This window comes from Lithobates pipiens, unplaced genomic scaffold, assembly GCF_037356315.1.
Source record: "Lithobates pipiens isolate NorthernLeopardFrog02 unplaced genomic scaffold, aLitPip1_a1.2 Scaffold_18, whole genome shotgun sequence".
NCBI classification, from domain to species: domain Eukaryota; kingdom Metazoa; phylum Chordata; class Amphibia; order Anura; family Ranidae; genus Lithobates; species Lithobates pipiens.
In genome coordinates this window covers 227,813,449-227,833,318 of record NW_027507758.1, presented here as the reverse complement: position 1 = coordinate 227,833,318, position 19,870 = coordinate 227,813,449, and positions in this window count along the sequence as shown.

The following is a 19,870-nucleotide window of genomic DNA, read 5'->3' as shown; positions in this document are numbered from 1 at the left end:
TGATCATTGGCTGAAATTCAGTGGGAATTCCACTTGCCCGTAAACTGCCTGATTTGTGACATGCCCACCAGGTGTAACTCAATGTTGGCAATGCTGCAGCTGCTGCCCATGCAACGGAGGGCCATAATTGAGTACCTGTGTGAGTATGACACAATGACAGGCTCAGGCTGGCTCTACCTTTTTCACTATGCCAATGGCTGCTGATTAAGGATGCATGGACTATACTGTCACCATTTGAGGAGGCCACAAGGATGGTGAGCCATGACTATGCATGCATCAGTGGCACAATCCCTGTTGTGTTCCTGCTGGAGCAGACTCTGCATGGCATTATGGGCAGGATACTCAAGGCAGAGCAGCTGGAGGAAGAGGAGGACTTCCTTTCCTCTGAAGGCCCGCTTTATGCAGATACCATTCTTCCTACACTACAGAACACAAAAGAGGAGAGGGAGGAGGAGGATTCTGGCAGTATTGGAGGCATTAAAGCAGAGGAAGACATACGTCAAACCTTAAGAGATGGTTTTCCATCCCCAGAACCCTTGGGAGTAGTACATACTGGGAGGAAACAGTCCCAGATACTGTAATCCTCAGTAACCCAGAGGAGTCTGCTTCGCATGCCTCCACAAACTTGTGGTGCATCGGCTCCCTCGTGCTTCAAAGCCTGTGAGAGGACCCAAGAATATGTGGCATCAAGAAGAAGGATCACTATTTGTTGGCAACCCTCCTTGACCACTGTTACACGGGGAAAGTCTTAGAAGTCATCCCGTCCCCACAGAGAGTGCAGAAAATGAAATCTCTTGAGGAGACCTTAAAGAGGAGATTATCTAATGCTTATAAAAATCCCCCATGTTGGAGAAATAGCCATATATCTGCTGTGAAAGTTGTGTGCATTGCATAGTAAATACTGAGACAGTGGTGTTGACATCTGGTGAAGCTGTGCATGGTATCCAATCAGCTTCTAACTTCAGCTTGTTAACGACTTCCCACCCGGCCAATGCACATATATACGGCCTGGTGGGAGCCGTCTACTTCTGATAGGACGTTCAGGAACGTCCTTCAGAAGGAGCGGGATCGATCCCAATGTGCTCGTGTCACCCGGACATGGCGCATCTCAGATCGGCAGGAGGGCTCTGTGATTGGCCCTCCTGATCACATGACAGCCGTGTCCAATCATGGCCGTCATGTGATGTAAACAAACAGCCTTCTATGGGCAGATAAAAGGCACAGCTATGGGGGCTAGGTTTGCCCCTAGTTATGCTAATCTATTCATGGGCTACTGGGAGCAGAACTACATTTGGGCCAATAATCCATTTGTAAGGAATCTAATACTGTATTCCCGATATATTGATGATGTCCTTATTATCTGGAGTGGCACTGATGAAGAACTGGAAGGATTCTTAACACATTGTGTGGAAAATCCTTTTGGAATTACATTTACGCATGTGGTTGATGATGTGTCTCTGGTTTTCCTGGATTTGGTGTTGCGTGCTAATGATGAGGGAAGAATTTATTCATAGTCATCACCACTCCAGATGGATTTGAAATGTCCCTTTTGGCAAATTCTGTAGATTGAGGCGGACCTGTACCCTTAAACGAGACTATGAAGAACAAAGTCTTGTAAATTCAAGGAAAAGGGATACAAGGAGGAGCATATTGAGGAAGCCTGTCTGAAATATTTGCTATTGTACGACAATGGCAGGGCGGAAAGGGGTGAAAAAGTTAGAACCCCATGGCGATCATGTACTAGGTTTAGCAATCAGGCCCCTGCAATACAAAAAATCCTTTAAAAAGAACTGGAAGATATTAGAATCAGACCCCATTCTGATGAGTAATCTTGCTCCATGCCCAAATGTGGTCTTCAGGAGACCCAAGGATCTGAGGAGTAACATTGAAGAGGATTAAAAATAGTGGCTTAACCACTTTCAGACCGGACCATTTTGCTGGTAAATGACCAGAGGTCTTTTTACACTTTGGCACTGCGCTGCTTTAACTGGTAATTGCGCTGTCATGCAATGTTGTACCCAAACAAAATTTGCGTCCTTTTCTTCCCACAAATAGAGCTTTCTTTTGATGGTATTTGATTGCCTCTGCGATTTTTATTTTTTGCGATATAAACATAAAAAGACCGCAAATTTTGAAAAAAAATGATATTTTCTACTTTTTGTTATTAGAAAAATCCAATAAACTCAATTTTAGTCATACATTTAGGCCAAAATGTATTCAGCCACATGTCTTTGGTAAAAAAAAAGTCAATAATTGTATATTTATTGGTTTGCGCAAAAGTTGTCACATCTACAAACTAAGGTACGTTTTCTGGAATTTACGCAGCTTTTAGTTTACGACTGCCTATCTCATTTCTTGAGGTGCTAAAATGGCAGGGCAGTACAAAACCCCCCCAAATTACCCCATTTTGGAAAGTAGACCCCCTAAGGAAATTGATAAGAGGCATGTTGAGCCCATTGAATATTTTATTTTTTTGCCTCAAGCGATTGAATAATGACAAAAAAAAAAATTTTTATTTTTTTTTACACAAAGTTGTCACTAAATGATATATTGCTCACACATGCTATGGGCGTATGTGAAATGACACCCCAAAATAAATTCTGCTGCTTCTCCTGAGTACGGGGATACCACATATGTGGGACTTTTTGGGAGCCTAGCCGCGTACGGGGCCCCGAAAACCAAGCACCGCCTTCAGGCTTTCTAAGGGCGTAAATTTTTGAGTTCACTTCTCACTACCTATTACAGTTTTGAAGGCCATAAAATGCCAAGATGGCACAAAACCCCCACAAATGACCCCATTTTAGAAAGTAGACACCCCAAGCTATTTGCTGAGAGGCATGTTGAGTTCATGGAATATTTTATATTTTGCCACAAGTTGCGGGAAAATTACAAACTTTTTTTTTTTTTTTTTAACAAAGTTGTCACTAAATGATATATTGCTCATGCATGCCATGGGCATATGTGAAATGACACCCCAAAATAAATTCTGCTGCTTCTCCTAAATACGGGGATACCACATATGTGGGACTTTTTGGGAGCCTAGCCGCGTACGGGGCCCCGAAAACCAAGCACCGCCTTCAGGCTTTCTAAGGGCGTAAATTTTTGAGTTCACTTCTCACTACCTATTACAGTTTTGAAGGCCATAAAATGCCAAGATGGCACAAAACCCCCACAAATGACCCCATTTTAGAAAGTAGACACCCCAAGCTATTTGCTGAGAGGCATGTTGAGTCCATGGAATATTTTATATTTTGCCACAAGTTGCGGGAAAATTACAAACTTTTTTTTTTTTTTTTTTTTTTCACAAAGTTGTCACTAAATGATATATTGCTCACGCATGCCATGGGCATATGTGAAATGACACCCCAAAATAAATTCTGCTGCTTCTCCTGAGTACGGGGATACCACATATGTGGGACTTTTTGGGAGCCTAGCCGCGTACAGGGCCCCGAAAACCAAGCACCGCCTTCAGGCTTTCTAAGGGCGTTACAGTTTTGAAGGCCATAAAATGCCAAGATGGCACAAACCCCCCCCAAATGACCCCATTTTGGAAAGTAGACACCCCTAAATTTAGGGGTACACTAGTGAGACTAGGTAATAAATGGCGGGTGCCCTGAAACTATAAAAAAATAACTAACCAACCAGCGTCACCTGTAACAGTTATATGGTGATCACTGGTGAAAGGGTTAACTAGGGGGCAATTAGGGGGCTTTATGCGGTAGTATATGGGGGTCCCTGGCGCTATAAAAAGCTGCAGCGAACCTAAATACCTACCTGCCTAACTAGCGTCACCTGTGACACTAATACAGCGATCAGAAAAACGATCGCTTATTAGGCTGGGTTTACACTGGAGCGATGCGGGAACGCCACGAATGCGCGGCGGGTTCCCGCATCGCATGCCTCCCGGCGGCAGTTCACACTGCCCTATGCGAACTGCTGGGAGTGTCAGTGAAATGTTACTGACACCCCCAGATCAGTTCGCATATCGCAGTGCGATCTGCAAACTCGGATCGCATGGTGTGAACACCCATGCGATCCGATTCTGCTGCGGGCCAAAAAAAGGGTCCCGTGCGAATTTGCGGCGGGTGCGGCGGGTGCGGCGAATGGCTGAACTCGAATCGCACAGAGATCGGATGTGATTTGCACTGCAGTGCGGTGCAAATCACATCCGTTCTCATAAACCGCTGCAATGTGAACCCAGCCTTAGTGACACTGGCGACGGGGGGTGATCACGGGGTTAAACCTTTATTGGGGGGGTTAGGGGGGTACCTTAGAACTAAAGGGGGCTAACCCTAACTGCCCTAACAGTTATTAGTCACAAATTACACCCGCCGGGTGATCAGGGGGTTAAACCTTTATTAGGTAATAAATGGCGGGTGCCCTGAAACTATAAAAAAATAACTAACCAACCAGCGTCACCTGTAACAGTTATATGGTGATCACTGGTGAAAAGGTTAACTAGGGGGCAATCAGGGGGCTTTATGCGGTAGTATATGGGGTCCCTGGCGCTATAAAAAGCTGCGGCGAACCTAAATACCTACCTGCCTAACTAGCGTCACCTGTGACACTAATACGGCGATCAGAAAAATGATCGCTTATTAGGCTGGGTTCACACTGGAGCGATGCGGAAACGCCGCGAATCCGCGGCGGGTTCCCGCATCGCATGCCTCCCGGCGGCAGTTCACACTGCCCTATGCGAACTGCTGGGAGTGTCAGTGAAATGTTACTGACACCCCCAGATCAGTTTGCATATCGCAGTGCGATCTGCAAACTCGGATCGCATGGTGTGAACACCCATGCGATCCGATTCTGCTGCGGGCCAAAAAAAGGGTCCCGTGCAAATTTGCGGCGGGTGCGGCGGGTGTGGCGGGTGCGGCGGGTGCGGCGAATGGCTGAACTCGAATCGCACAGAGATCGGATGTGATTTGCACTGCAGTGCGGTGCGAATCACATTCGTTCTCATAAACCGCTGCAATGTGAACCCAGCCTTAGTGACACTGGCGACGGGGGGTGATCACGGGGTTAAACCTTTATTGGGGGGGTTAGGGGGGTACATTAGAACTAAAGGGGGCTAACTCTAACTGCCCTAACAGTTATTACAGTCACAAATGACACCAATGCAAAAAAAAATAAAAATAAATAAAAAATGACATTGGTGTCACTGTGACTGGGGGGCAGGGGTAATTGGGGGGGTGATCGGGGGGTAAAGGGGGGGTGTGAGTGTGCCTTGCATGTTCTACTGTGTGTGTAGAGTGTTGGTGCAACTCACCGATCCGCTCTCCTCCGTGTCGGAATGAAAAATACCGACACGGAGGAGAGAATACATCACTTCCTCTCCTGTGTTTACATTACAGGAGAGGAAGTGATGTCACCGGGGATTTCTATTCGTCGGGAGCGATCGCGAGGGGGTGGCCATGAATGAATGGCCGCCCCCTCGTCCCGGATCGCTCCCGGACGAAAACCGACCGCCGCAGGCACCGGGCGGGGGCCCGATCGGGCCCCCGACCCGCGGGAGGCAAGGGACGTACATGTAAGTCCTTATGCCTGCCCGTGCCATTCTACCGACGTACATCGGCGTGCGCCGGTCGGCAACTGGTTAAGCAGCATTTGGACAACGGTATTCGATCAAAAAGGCAGCTACAAATGTGGGAGTACCAATTGCAGGAATTGTACACATATGTGCCATAGAAAGAAGGATATAGTGGGTGTTGATGGCAGAATCCACAAGATCAAGCAATTTATAAATTGCGGTACCCCAGTTTATGGCCTCCTCTGCCCATGTGGCCTCCTGTATTTCGGTCGCACTTCAAGGCCAATGAGAACCAGAATGAATGAACATAGAAGCAACATTCTGATGAAGAAGTATAAATATTCAGTACCGAGACATTTTAAGGAGGTCCACGTGGTCCATGTGGATGGCCTTAAGGTTTTTGGTATCGAGACCATACCGAATGATTTGGATAATGGCAAAAAACAGCAGCTACTGTGCAGTAGAGAGGCCCACTGGATCTTTACCTTAGGGACTATGGCCCCAAAGGGCTTGAACAAAGAAATTGAATTACATAATCTCTTATGAGATCTGCTGTTTCTGTGAGTCCTTGGGAGAGGTTAGGTAATGGCAATGATGACCGGGCTTGCCTACTGGATCCATCTGCCATATGAGGGCCCCATCTCTCTGATAAGGTCTAGCACTATATCCAATAATTTAGTGCTGTGTAGAACTAGAATATCGCTTCTGTCAAGCATAGGGTTCTTTAGTTGGGATCTACTAGGGATCCCTCTGAATAGGTAGGCAGCTGTTTGGTTTAGTTGTAGGTACTAACAGGTTAGGGAGATTTACCAGTTTTGTTTTTGGTCCTGTTTTTATCTTGTCTTATTTCTTCTTTCTTTGTATTTTTGTATTTGTATATTTTTTTGTATTTCTGTAACTCTATGCAATTGGTAACGGGTATATGGTTTCTCGGCAGGGAGTCATTCTAAATAAGTCCCCCTGAGTCATTTATATGCACTAGTAATGTGCTATTATTATTATATATGTCTATATGGATATAGCTAGTTTTTGTATTATTACTATTATGTAATTCTTTTTATTTTTATTTTTGTTTTTGTTTTTATTTTTGCTATTTATCTATCTATTTATATACCTTTTTCTAGGGGAGCGAGGTATACATCCATTACTATTTTAATGAATCAATCAGAGGACTGACTAATCAATTAGTCCCTCAATCTCAAAAGAATTTCTTGAACTTGAATTAAAAATGTTTGAATCATTTTAAGTACTAATTTAAATTTTAATTTGTATTCATGGTTTGCTATTACATATAATCAGTGTGTGTGTGTGTGTGTGTGTGTGTGGCTGGGCTCCTCCATTGCCCCCTCTGTGGGGTTGTCTTTGCCCCCCCTTTTTTTATAGAAAATTAATATTTATATACTTTTTTTTATTTCTTTATTTTCTTTATTTTTTTAAGTTTTAATTTAACTTTATTATATTATATATATTTTCCTACTCCATTTGGTCTCCCTCTGTTTTCCCCCTTATGCCCTTAGTGCCAGCTGCCAATTCAGTTTTGACACTGTCCGCACTTGCGGGCAGTGCCTTTGTGTACATTTCTTGTATAATTGTGCTGGCCGGAAGTAGCGGGTGGAACGCACGCATCCACACTTCCGGGCCGCACTATCGGCGCATGCATCTAGTCTTTATGCATGAGCTAGTGTAGGCAGTCATGCACGCAGGCATTCTGCTTGCGTGCGCATGAGCGGAAGTGACATGTGGGGCAGCCGGAACGCATTTCCACCCGCACTTCCTGTATATGGGGTACGGCGTGCGTTCCACTGTAGGTATTTTGGAATATGTGGATGTGACCTCTTCATCCACCCCATGACCCTGGCATCTCGTATGATTAGAGCAATAAGGAAATATTGGTACTGTTGCTACTATTACTATTACCACTATTTTAGAGTCCTCGCTACTTGTCAGGAAAGGTTCCCTCCGCTGGTATTATCAATCATTTGGCATGCAGTACTGCGATCCACCAGCAGGTGTCTCCTGCTGGAATTATGTCATCTTTGGTCCGCAGTACTGGTGTCCACCAGCGGAGGGATCCTGGCAGTATGGAGCAGGTATTGCCCTCTGCAGTCAGGCGTCACATGACTGACAGCAGCCATTATAAATACCCGGCAAGTTCATATACACTTCGCCTTGGTATTGTCCTTGAGCCCTGACCTGCAGCCTGTTTGATACCTGATCCCTGTTACCTGATCCCTGTTACCTGATCCCTGTTACCTGATCCCTGTTACCTGATCCCTGTTACCTGATCCCTGTTACCTGATCCCTGTTACCTGATCCCTGATCCCTGATCCCTGATCCCTGTTACCTGATCCCTGTTACCTGATCCCTGTTACCTGATCCCTGTTACCTGATCCCTGTTACCTGATCCCTGTTACCTGATCCCTGTTACCTGATCCCTGCATCCCTGATCCCTGCATCCTGCCTCCTGTACCTGTTCCCTTTCTCCTTGTCCCCCTATTCTGCTACCTCCTATTTATGACCCCGGCCTGGCTTGACTACGATTCTGGTACTCCCTTTGTTACATTATACTGGTTTATTTGCTTATCTGCACTGTTTGGTTGTTAGTTTGTTCACTTAGTTTGTATTGGTGGTGTGTTCACATTTGTATGCGTTTGCTTAATAAATTTACCTTCACTTATTTGTGTCTGGTTCACTTCGTCGCAGTCACACAGTTCTGGTCACATCTGGTTCATGACAGAATACCAAGGCCATTCCTGACCAGAAGTGGCTGCACAGGGGAACCATTTGCTTCAGTTTGGTTGCAAACATGAATGCTGATGAGATCATTTATTTTTCTCTGCTGGCATCTGAGAGTGGTGATTATTGCCGCCAGGCTTTGAAAGGATGGTCTAGTGACCAGTTGTTTGCAGCTATGCGTTTGGCTCACTCCCTGGTTGATCAGGGTTATATATTGTTTGGGGAGGTGCAGCCTTTGATAAAGATCTGTACTGAGCTAGCCCTGCCCTGTATCCCAGATGGCCGTGATGATTTCACTCCTCCTTTTGATATGAATCAGGTTGTATCTTTAGTATGGCTTTTTGAAGATGATCCTGCTGATTTTTGTGAACACTACTCAGCCTGTTCCCCACAGGTGATTGCTGAGTGCATTGTATCTGCTCAGTCTTTGGTTAGACAGGGAGGCTTAAAACTTCAGTTTGTACAACCCATACTTTCAGCATGGTCTGACATGGTGCAATCAGCCCCAGCCAAACAATCCACCTCTGCCATCAGGTATGAGCCTACCCAAAAGTATGTTTCCCCATCAGCCATGTCAACCTCAGTTGCAGCCCAGTACACGCTGCTCCCAACCAAATACTCATATCCAGTCTCTACTCCCTGTACTTATCCTGCATTCAACCCACCTGCCTCCTCTCCACTGTCTACAAACCCACAAGTTCTTTCCCCAGCTACTGGTACCTCTTCCCTGCCATATCACAATCCTCCTTTCCAGTCTGCTGCACCCCTTATTTACAGTCCTGCAGTCACCTACAGAGCTTCAGTAGCTAAGCCAAAGAAAAAGCGAAAGTTTTTCCCAACCAAAATGATCATACCATTAACCCAACCTGCCTCCACACCTACCAATCTGTCCCTGCCCGGAGTGCCAGAGCCGGAGTTCCAGCCTGATGTCCCGGCCTTCCAGCCAGACGCCTTCCAGCCTGATGTCCCGGCCTTCCAGCCAGACGCCTTCCAGCCTGATGTCCCGGCCTTCCAGCCAGACGCCTTCCAGCCTGATGTCCCGGCCTTCCAGCCAGACGCCTTCCAGCCTGATGTCCCGGCCTTCCAGCCAGACGCCTTCCAGCCTGATGTCCCGGCCTTGCAGCCAGACGCCTTCCAGCCTGATGTCCCGGCCTTGCAGCCAGACGCCTTCCAGCCTGATGTCCCGGCCTTGCAGCCAGACGCCTTCCAGCCTGATGTCCCGGCCTTGCAGCCAGACGCCTTCCAGCCTGATGTCCCGGCCTTGCAGCCAGACGCCTTCCAGCCTGATGTCCCGGCCTTGCAGCCAGACGCCTTCCAGCCTGATGTCCCGGCCTTGCAGCCAGACGCCTTCCAGCCTGATGTCCCGGCCTTGCAGCCAGACGCCTTCCAGCCTGATGTCCCGGCCTTGCAGCCAGACGCCTTCCAGCCTGATGTCCCGGCCTTGCAGCCAGACGCCTTCCAGCCTGATGTCCCGGCCTTGCAGCCAGACGCCTTCCAGCCTGATGTCCCGGCCTTGCAGCCAGACGCCTTCCAGCCTGATGTCCCGGCCTTGCAGCCAGACGCCTTCCAGCCTGATGTCCCGGCCTTGCAGCCAGACGCCTTCCAGCCTGATGTCCCGGCCTTGCAGCCAGACGCCTTCCAGCCTGATGTCCCGGCCTTGCAGCCAGACGCCTTCCAGCCTGATGTCCCGGCCTTGCAGCCAGACGCCTTCCAGCCTGATGTCCCGGCCTTGCAGCCAGACGCCTTCCAGCCTGATGTCCCGGCCTTGCAGCCAGACGCCTTCCAGCCTGATGTCCCGGCCTTGCAGCCAGACGCCTTCCAGCCTGATGTCCCGGCCTTGCAGCCAGACGCCTTCCAGCCTGATGTCCCGGCCTTGCAGCCAGACGCCTTCCAGCCTGATGTCCCGGCCTTGCAGCCAGACGCCTTCCAGCCTGATGTCCCGGCCTTGCAGCCAGACGCCTTCCAGCCTGATGTCCCGGCCTTGCAGCCAGACGCCTTCCAGCCTGATGTCCCGGCCTTGCAGCCAGACGCCTTCCAGCCTGATGTCCCGGCCTTGCAGCCAGACGCCTTCCAGCCTGATGTCCCGGCCTTGCAGCCAGACGCCTTCCAGCCTGATGTCCCGGCCTTGCAGCCAGACGCCTTCCAGCCTGATGTCCCGGCCTTGCAGCCAGACGCCTTCCAGCCTGATGTCCCGGCCTTGCAGCCAGACGCCTTCCAGCCTGATGTCCCGGCCTTGCAGCCAGACGCCTTCCAGCCTGATGTCCCGGCCTTGCAGCCAGACGCCTTCCAGCCTGATGCCTTGCAGTCTGATGTCCCGGCCTTGCAGTCTGATGTCCCGGCCTTGCAGTCTGAGGCCTTCCAGTCTGATGTCCCGGCCTTCCAGTCTGATGTCCCGGCCTTGCAGTCTGATGCCTTCCAGTCTGATGTTCCGGCCTTCCAGTCTGATGCCTTCCAGTCTGATGCCTTCCAGTCTGATGTTCCGGCCTTGCAGTCCGATGCCTTCCAGTCTGATGCCCCGGCCTTCCAGTCCGATGCCTTCCAGTCTGATGCCCCGGCCTTCCAGTCCGATGCCTTCCAGTCTGATGCCCCGGCCTTCCAGTCCGATGCCTTCCAGTCTGATGCCCCGGCCTTCCAGTCCGATGCCTTCCAGTCTGATGCCCCGGCCTTCCAGTCCGATGCCTTCCAGTCTGATGCCCCGGCCTTCCAGTCCGACGCCTTCCAGTCTGATGCCCCGGCCTTCCAGTCCGACGCCTTCCAGTCTGATGCCCCGGCCTTCCAGTCTGATGCCTTCCAGTCTGATGCCCCGGCCTTCCAGCCTGATGCCTTCCAGTCTGATGCCCCGGCCTTCCAGTCTGTTGCCTTCCAGTCTGATGCCCCAGCCTTCCAGTCTGATGCCTTCCAGTCTGATGCCTTCCAGTCTGATGTCCCGGCCTTCCAGTCTGATGTCCCGGCCTTCCAGTCTGATGTCCCGGCCTTCCAGTCTGATGTCCCGGCCTTGCAGTCTGATGCCTTCCAGTCTGATGTTCCGGCCTTGCAGTCTGATGCCTTCCAGTCTGATGTTCCGGCCTTGCAGTCTGATGCCTTCCAGTCTGATGTCCCGGCCTTCCAGTCTGATGTCCCGGCCTTCCAGTCTGATGTCCCGGCCTTCCAGTCTGATGTCCCGGCCTTCCAGTCTGATGCCTTCCAGTCTGATGTCCCGGCCTTCCAGTCTGATGCCTTCCAGTCTGATGTTCCGGCCTTGCAGTCTGATGCCTTCCAGTCTGATGTTCCGGCCTTGCAGTCTGATGCCTTCCAGTCTGATGTTCCGGCCTTGCAGTCTGATGCCTTCCAGTCTGATGTTCCGGCCTTGCAGTCCGATGCCTCGCAGTCTGATGTCCCGGCCTCGCAGTCTGATTCCTTCCAGTCTGATGTCCCGGCCTCGCAGTCTGATGCCTTCCAGTCTGATTCCTTCCAGTCTGATGTCCCGGCCTCGCAGTCTGATGCCTTCCAGTCTGATGCCTTCCAGTCTGATGCCTTCCAGTCTGATGTCCCGGCCTCGCAGTCTGATGCCTTCCAGTCTGATGTCCCGGCCTCGCAGTCTGATGCCTTCCAGTCTGATGTCCCGGCCTCGCAGTCTGATGCCTTCCAGTCTGATGTCCCGGCCTCGCAGTCTGATGCCTTCCAGTCTGATGTCCCGGCCTCGCAGTCTGATGCCTTCCAGTCTGATGTCCCGGCCTCACAGTCTGATGCCTTCCAGTCTGATGTCCCGGCCTCGCAGTCTGATGCCTTCCAGTCTGATGTCCCGGCCTCGCAGTCTGATGCCTTCCAGTCTGATGTCCCGGCCTCGCAGTCTGATGCCTTCCAGTCTGATGTCCCGGCCTCGCAGTCTGATGCCTTCCAGTCTGATGTCCCGGCCTCGCAGTCTGATGCCTTCCAGTCTGATGTCCCGGCCTCGCAGTCTGATGCCTTCCAGTCTGATGTCCCGGCCTCGCAGTCTGATGCCTTCCAGTCTGATGTCCCGGCCTCGCAGTCTGATGCCTTCCAGTCTGATGTCCCGGCCTCGCAGTCTGATGCCTTCCAGTCTGATGTCCCGGCATTGCAGTCCGATGCCTTCCAGTCTGATGTGCCTGCTGTCCAGCCTGATGTGCCTGCTGTCCAGCCTGATGTGCCTGCTGTCCAGCCTGATGTGCCTGCCGTCCAGCCTGACGTGCCGCTGCCCGCCTTCCAGCCTGACGTGCCGCTGCCCGCCTTCCAGCCTGACGTGCCGCTGCCCGCCTTCCAGCCTGACGTGCCGCTGCCCGCCTTCCAGCCTGACGTGCCAGCTTCCCGGCCCGATGTGGTTCTGTCTGCTGCTCTGCTTGAAGTGTCTGTTACCCAACCTAATGTGACTTTGCCCATAGCCCAGCTTGACGCAGTGGACTTTCCCCAGCAACTGCTAGTTGGAGCGTCCGGAGGTCGCTCCTTTGAGGGGGGGTACTGTCAGGAAAGGTTCCCTCCGCTGGTATTATCAATCATTTGGCATGCAGTACTGCGATCCACCAGCAGGTGTCTCCTGCTGGAATTATGTCATCTTTGGTCCGCAGTACTGGTGTCCACCAGCGGAGGGATCCTGGCAGTATGGAGCAGGTATTGCCCTCTGCAGTCAGGCGTCACATGACTGACAGCAGCCATTATAAATACCCGGCAAGTTCATATACACTTCGTCTTGGTATTGTCCTTGAGCCCTGACCTGCAGCCTGTTTGATACCTGATCCCTGTTACCTGATCCCTGTTACCTGATCCCTGTTACCTGATCCCTGCATCCCTGATCCCTGCATCCTGCCTCCTGTACCTGTTCCCTTTCTCCTTGTCCCCCTATTCTGCTACCTCCTATTTATGACCCCGGCCTGGCTTGACTACGATTCTGGTACTCCCTTTGTTACATTATACTGGTTTATTTGCTTATCTGCACTGTTTGGTTGTTAGTTTGTTCACTTAGTTTGTATTGGTGGTGTGTTCACATTTGTATGCGTTTGCTTAATAAATTTACCTTCACTTATTTGTGTCTGGTTCACTTCGTCGCAGTCACACAGTTCTGGTCACATCTGGTTCATGACACTACTACTCCACTATGGGCTGGTGTTGGATGATAGTGTTCCTATGCATATTACCATAGAGATCAGGTTTGGTGAGTTTTTGTGATGTCTGACTTGAGTTTTGAGTATTGATGTATCTATGCACTACTACTTATTACTATTATTATTATTATTATTATTATTATTATGTAATTTATTATATTGTATACATAAAATGGTTCTATTGCCATATAACAATAATGTCTAATTTAATGTAGTTAATTAATAAGCAAATTCCACTTTTTTTTATTTTTGGGGTGTGGCTTGTAGGGATAGTTCGGGTGGAGCCTGGGGTGCACGGCCGCACGCACACTGAGACACACACACATATATAGGGCTGTCTGTATGTGAGAAACCATTGCCCGTTTAGGCCCCGAAGAAAGGGGTTCTCCCCTGAAACGCGTCAGCCATCTTTTGTGGTATCGCTTGATCTACTTGACATCTGGTCCAGGCTTGTTGATGTTCGGAAAATTTGACCCTGCTTTATTGATTATGCCTTCTATCAATACTCATTTGTAAGTATATATTTTTCTGTGTTTTATTGAATAAAGCTCTATTAGTGGTAATGCACTAGGTCGGTGTGCCCTCCTTTTTTTGTTTCCTTTTAGTGTCTGAATACCCATTATTCTGAGGAGGGCCGCAAGACGATAGACATTACTATGTGAAGCTGGCTACACCACATACGGACCTTGACATCAGAGCGCAGGATAAGTTTTTGCTTTTCCTTCTTTAGAAGTAGTAGAAACCCCACCAGGAAGGGACCACAGTGAGATCTAGCTAAACTGTATGCAGTGAATATATATATATATTAGACTGACTGAATATATATACCTAATGGTGTACTGTTTCTAACTAAACTGTATGTAGTGGATATATATATATATATATATATATATATATATATATATATATATATATACACACTAGACTGACTGTTCATATATATGAAATACACTGATGCTAACTGAATCGCCTGCCAGAAGTATAGTAGAAACAGTGAGTACACCAGGAATGGACTGCAGTGAGATCTAGCAAAACTGTATGCAGTATATATATATATATATATATATATATATATATATATATATATATGAAATACACTGCAGCTAACTCTCTCTCCGTACACGCCAGCAATGACACACTACACAAGGCCGATGTGCAGTCAGCAGGTAGGTAGAGTCACTGATGGAGACTCTTTACCATATGAACAGCTGTGTCCAATCAAAGCTAATTACATTATAAACAGGAAAAGCCGTGTATCGGCTTTTCCTCACTCACTGTCAGACGCGAGTAGAGGAGAGCCAATTGGCTGCTAAAAGGGGGGTCTGCGTTGATTATTAGCACAGCCCCCCTGAGGATGCCCACCCAGGACCACCGGGTTTGCCACTAGGACCACCAGGGATGCCCACCACCTGCGGCCACCAAGTATGCAACGCATGGCCACCAGGGATGTCAATCAGTGCCCACAATTGATGTCAATCAGCATCCATCACTAATGCCTACCAGTGTCTGTCAATAATTGATGCCATCAGTGCCATTTATCAATTTACATCAGTGTCACACATTAGTGTCCATCAGTGACACCTATTGGGCCAATCAGTGCTGCCTATTAGTGCCCATCAGTGCCACCCTTTAGTGCCCATCAGTGCCACCTATCAATGCCCATCAGTGCTTCATATAAGTGCCACTTATCAGTGCCCATCAGTGCCATCTATCAGTGCCAATAAGTGCTGCGTATTAGTTCCCATTACCAGTGCTCATCAGTGCCACCTCATTGGTGCCACCTAATCATTGGACATAATTGCCACCTTATCAGTGCCCATCAGTGCAGCCTCAGCAGTCCCCATCAGTGAAGGAGAAAACGTACTTATTTACAAAGTTTTGTACCAGAAACGAAAAAATATATTTTTTTCAAAAATGTCAGTCTTTTTTTTATTTGTTTATCAGAAAAAATATCCCAGAGGTGATCAAATACCACCAAAAGAAAGCTCTATTTGTGAGAACAAAGTCCAAAAAATTTTTGTTTGGGTACAGAGTAGCATGACTGTGCAATTGTCATTTAAAAACAACAGAGATGAAAGCTGCAAATTGGCTTGGGCAGGAAGGGGAAAAGTGCACTGTATTGAAGTGGTTAATTTCCAAATCTAAAAAGTGTATAGATCTCTCATTGGCTTCCATTGAAAGATAAATACCTTGATCATTTGAGTTTGGTTCGGTCATAAAGTATTTTAACAAATCAAGATTTCCCTTCCATAGGAGTATGTCGTCTATATACCTTGCCCAAAGGATAAGTTCAGGCCTGGCATATGTATAGATGGCATCCTCCTCCCATTTGGCCATGAAAAGGTTGGCTACATTGTTTTGGTAAACTTTTGTATAACTGTCATGAAACATAAAATTAGCCATGTAATATTTTTATTCTACGTCTTCTGCTATATAAATGTGTGATTTGGGTGGTTTTTAGTTAGCTTTCGAGTTTGTAAGGTGTGTCTCATTGTTGCACATCAGGAAGAATTTAATTGAATTTTCATATGATATGTAAAATGTGAGACAGTCTATGACAGAACAGTAACTAATAGAACCATATAGTACTACTCAGATGGGTTAAGTATGAGAGTAATAATTGTATGTTTAAATGATTTACGAGCTGTGTACTCACCTTATCCTCCCTGCAGAACCTTTTATGACTTTCATTTTGAACACTGATTTTGCCAGAATAGAAAGAGACAGGCATCTGTAGTAACATTTTCTAAAATGTAGTATATGTATGTAGTGTACCATCAACATACACGTCTTAACTGCAAATACATTGTTAAATAAACTGTACTTCTCAGTGAAGTAGCAACCAAATATTTTAAGAAAGAGTTTGCATTTTTTTGTTCTTGTGTCATACTTTAAAGCGTATTTTTAAACAAACAGTTACTCTATTCTCTGAATTTAGGTAAACATTTGAATTACATAAGATGCAATTGTTAAGCAGTCCTATTGAGATTCATTTCAAGACACTGTGGGAAAAGTGATTGCTCACATACAATTCATTTGCAAAACACTTCTGAGTTGGGAGGTTTACAGCCGATCAGAAGTTGTTTTTCTGTACCGCTCCAAGCAAAAGATATGCCTCTTAATGTGTTTATTCACCATGAGAAAGCTTTTGAGGCTGCTGTTAAGGTTATTTTTGCGGCTGTTTAGTGGTCTTATTCTGAAGCTTCATAGACTTGTTTGTTGAATTCTACAGAGATTTTATTTTTCTGTTGAAGATTTGGGACAAAAAATAGACGGTGTCATCAGTTTAACAGAGCAATTGCAATTCCTCAAAACCTTCCTTCTATAAATGGTTTGATACAACTTCTGTTTTTGCTATCTTACTACAATGACAAAGCAACCATAATTTATAAGTAGAAATGTGCCACTTTATTAATTTTACACTTTAATCTATGCGCTACTGTTCCAGCCTCAAAAAGAATCAAAGAATTGTCTGCATCCCAGTAGATATTATTATATTATAGTGTGAAAAAAATACTTTACCCTGTCATCTGCAAAACAAATCATCTTCCATCATCCACTTTTGGGGAATTTGCAGGTCCACTTTTCAATGCACATGGAAAAGCTGTTGTTTTTTTCCTCCTGATATGCTGATGTTGGTACTCTCTCCCATGCATCAATTCAAACTCCAAGCTGTCCCTATACAGGGAGATCATTCATTTTATGTCACAAAGCATTTATATTTGCTTGCCTTTAAACAACTGCCAAACCCTAGAATAGATATATAAAGGATAGTAACAGATACAATTTAATATTTTGTATGTGATTATCTGTTATGCTGTCAGTTAAAATGCTCTGCACTCCACCATATCAGACAGACTGAGTTTGTTCTTGTGGAAAAAAGTAGCAAGTGAAATTGGAATAAACTAAATGTGTAAATGTGAAAACGCAAAACTTATTTAGAAAAATGGTTATCCAACAAAGAAATTAAACGTTGTTTTTTTTATCACCACTCAATAGACAAATGCTTCAGATTCAATTGGTTGGCAGTAAGATCATTTGGTCAAATGCCCCATTTCAAAATGCTGTAAATTCTTCAAAAATATTTAAACAGAAAAGCATTTAATTGACAGAAGGTTAAAAGGAGTGTGATAAGTGGCGTACAGAATTACTTCATTTAGACACAATTTCCTTTCTTATCAAGTCTGATATCTTCATGCAGCATGAGGGAGGGTAAGAATCTTCTTGCATGCATCTAAAGAAAGATGGGCATTGGCATTCCTCCAGCAATAAGGATCTTTTTTTCATACCGTATATACTCGAGTATAAGCCGAGATTTTCAGCCTCTTTTTTGAGGCTGAAAGTGCCCCCCTCGGCTTATACTCGAGTCATCGCTGTCTGCCCGCTCGATCAGCGTGTCGAGCAGACAGACAGCGGCCATTCTATTCAAAAGCCGCGCCTCCGGCTCCGCCTTCGCCTGTGATAGGCGGAACACTGAATTTCCCAGCAGCCTGTGTTCCGCCTATCACGGACATCGTATCATCCTCGTACTACGGACGAGGATGATACGACGTCTGTGATAGGCGGAACACAGGCTGCTGGGAAATTCAGTGTTCCGCCTATCACAGGCGAAGGCGGCGGCGCAGCTTTTGAATTTTACAATGGCCGCCGACGAAGAGGGCACGGGACGGAGGCAAGGCAAGGCACGGCACGGGACGGGACGGGACGGGGGCAAGGCAAGGCACGACACGGGACGGATGCAAGGCAAGGCACGGCACGGGACGGATGCAAGGCAAGGCACGGCACGGGACGGAGGCAAGGAGGCAAGGCACGGGACGGAGGCAAGGAGGCAAGGCACGGGACGGAGGCTCGGGACAAAGGTAGGCTGGACACACACACACACACACACACACACACACACACACACACACACACACACACACACACACACACACACACACACGGATGGAGACACACACAGGGATGGATGGATGGATGGATGGAGACACACACACACAGGGATGGATGGATGGATGGATGGAGACACACACACACAGGGATGGATGGATGGATGGATGGAGACACACACACACAGGGATGGATGGATGGATGGACACACACACACACAGGGATGGATGGACGGACACACAGGGATGGACGGACACACAGGGATGGACGGACACACAGGGATGGACGGACACACACACAGGGATGGACAGGCATGTCTCACCCTCGGCTTATACACGAGTCAATAAGTTTGCCAGTTTTTTTGGGGGTAAATTGGGGGCCTCGGCTTATATTCGGGTCGGCCTATACTCGAGTATATACGGTAATTAGTTTGTTGAAACTGTTTACATACCATAATCATTGTGGTCTGGAAACTTTAATTGGAAAATGTGGCAAAAAAATAAATAAATAAATAAAATCCATCCAGAACAAGCCAAAAGTCTGATGCTATAGGCGATTCACCTTTCTCCAGAGCTCATAGCTGTGAAGAATTAATTGGAGAGCTTCTGTTTTCTCATATTTAAATCTTTATTTTTTAGGATCAAAATTTGATGGGGGACCCAGAAGAAAGAAGGCAATGCTCCATATCATTATTTTTTTTCTAATTAAGTATCAATTAAACTGGTAGAAAAAAAGCAGTAGTGTTTCAATCATGATAAAGGTTTTTCAATTTTTCATGTGGTTTACTAATGGCAAATAGAGAAAGCACACTCACCTCATGCATCGCCTGAGATAACACTATATTTAAAAATAAATCCAGCAAAATGTTTACAAGCACATCAGAATTATAGGCATGTATCCATCAAGAAAATTCTACAGACATGACCTTCTTACATCTCTATTCTCAGATAGACAGATGGGCATATACCCTTGACAACATGCAGATGGTAAACTGTAGCACTTTTCAAGGCAATTTTCCCCAGAGCTTAGTGAATTTTGTGAAATTTCACTTTGCAAAGAATACCTAATCACATGAAGCAAACAAAAAATGCATTTTTTGTTTGCACATGATGGGAAGATGGAGTTTGGCCTCATTCAATAAGCAAAATGCAATTTCCCTTGCAAAACTAAGAGTTTTTTAGCCTTTGGTAAATAAACCCCTTTGAATTTTCTTGAACTCACTTAACCAGGTAAGTGGAGCCCAGGTTGTCCCTTCTTGCCTTCCCAGAACAGCATGGTGCCCTTCAGCAATATGCTGATATTGTATGTTTAAATGTTTTTAGCCCCCTTATTAAATTTGATATTCGTGAAGCAGGACTGCCTTTAACATGATTGCTGCCTCTCCATTTTTAGGCATATCATGTCTAATGTGTTGAGATCCTCACGCCATGATAGATTTTACCTAATATCAAAATAATATACTTCAACATAAAATAAATAATTTTAATTAGCATATGAGCATTAAAAACAATTGCATACAGTATTATTTTTATTATTATACAGGATTTGTATAGTGCCAACAGTTTATGTGCAATTTACAACTTGAGGGAAGACAGTACAACTACTATACACTTTAATACAA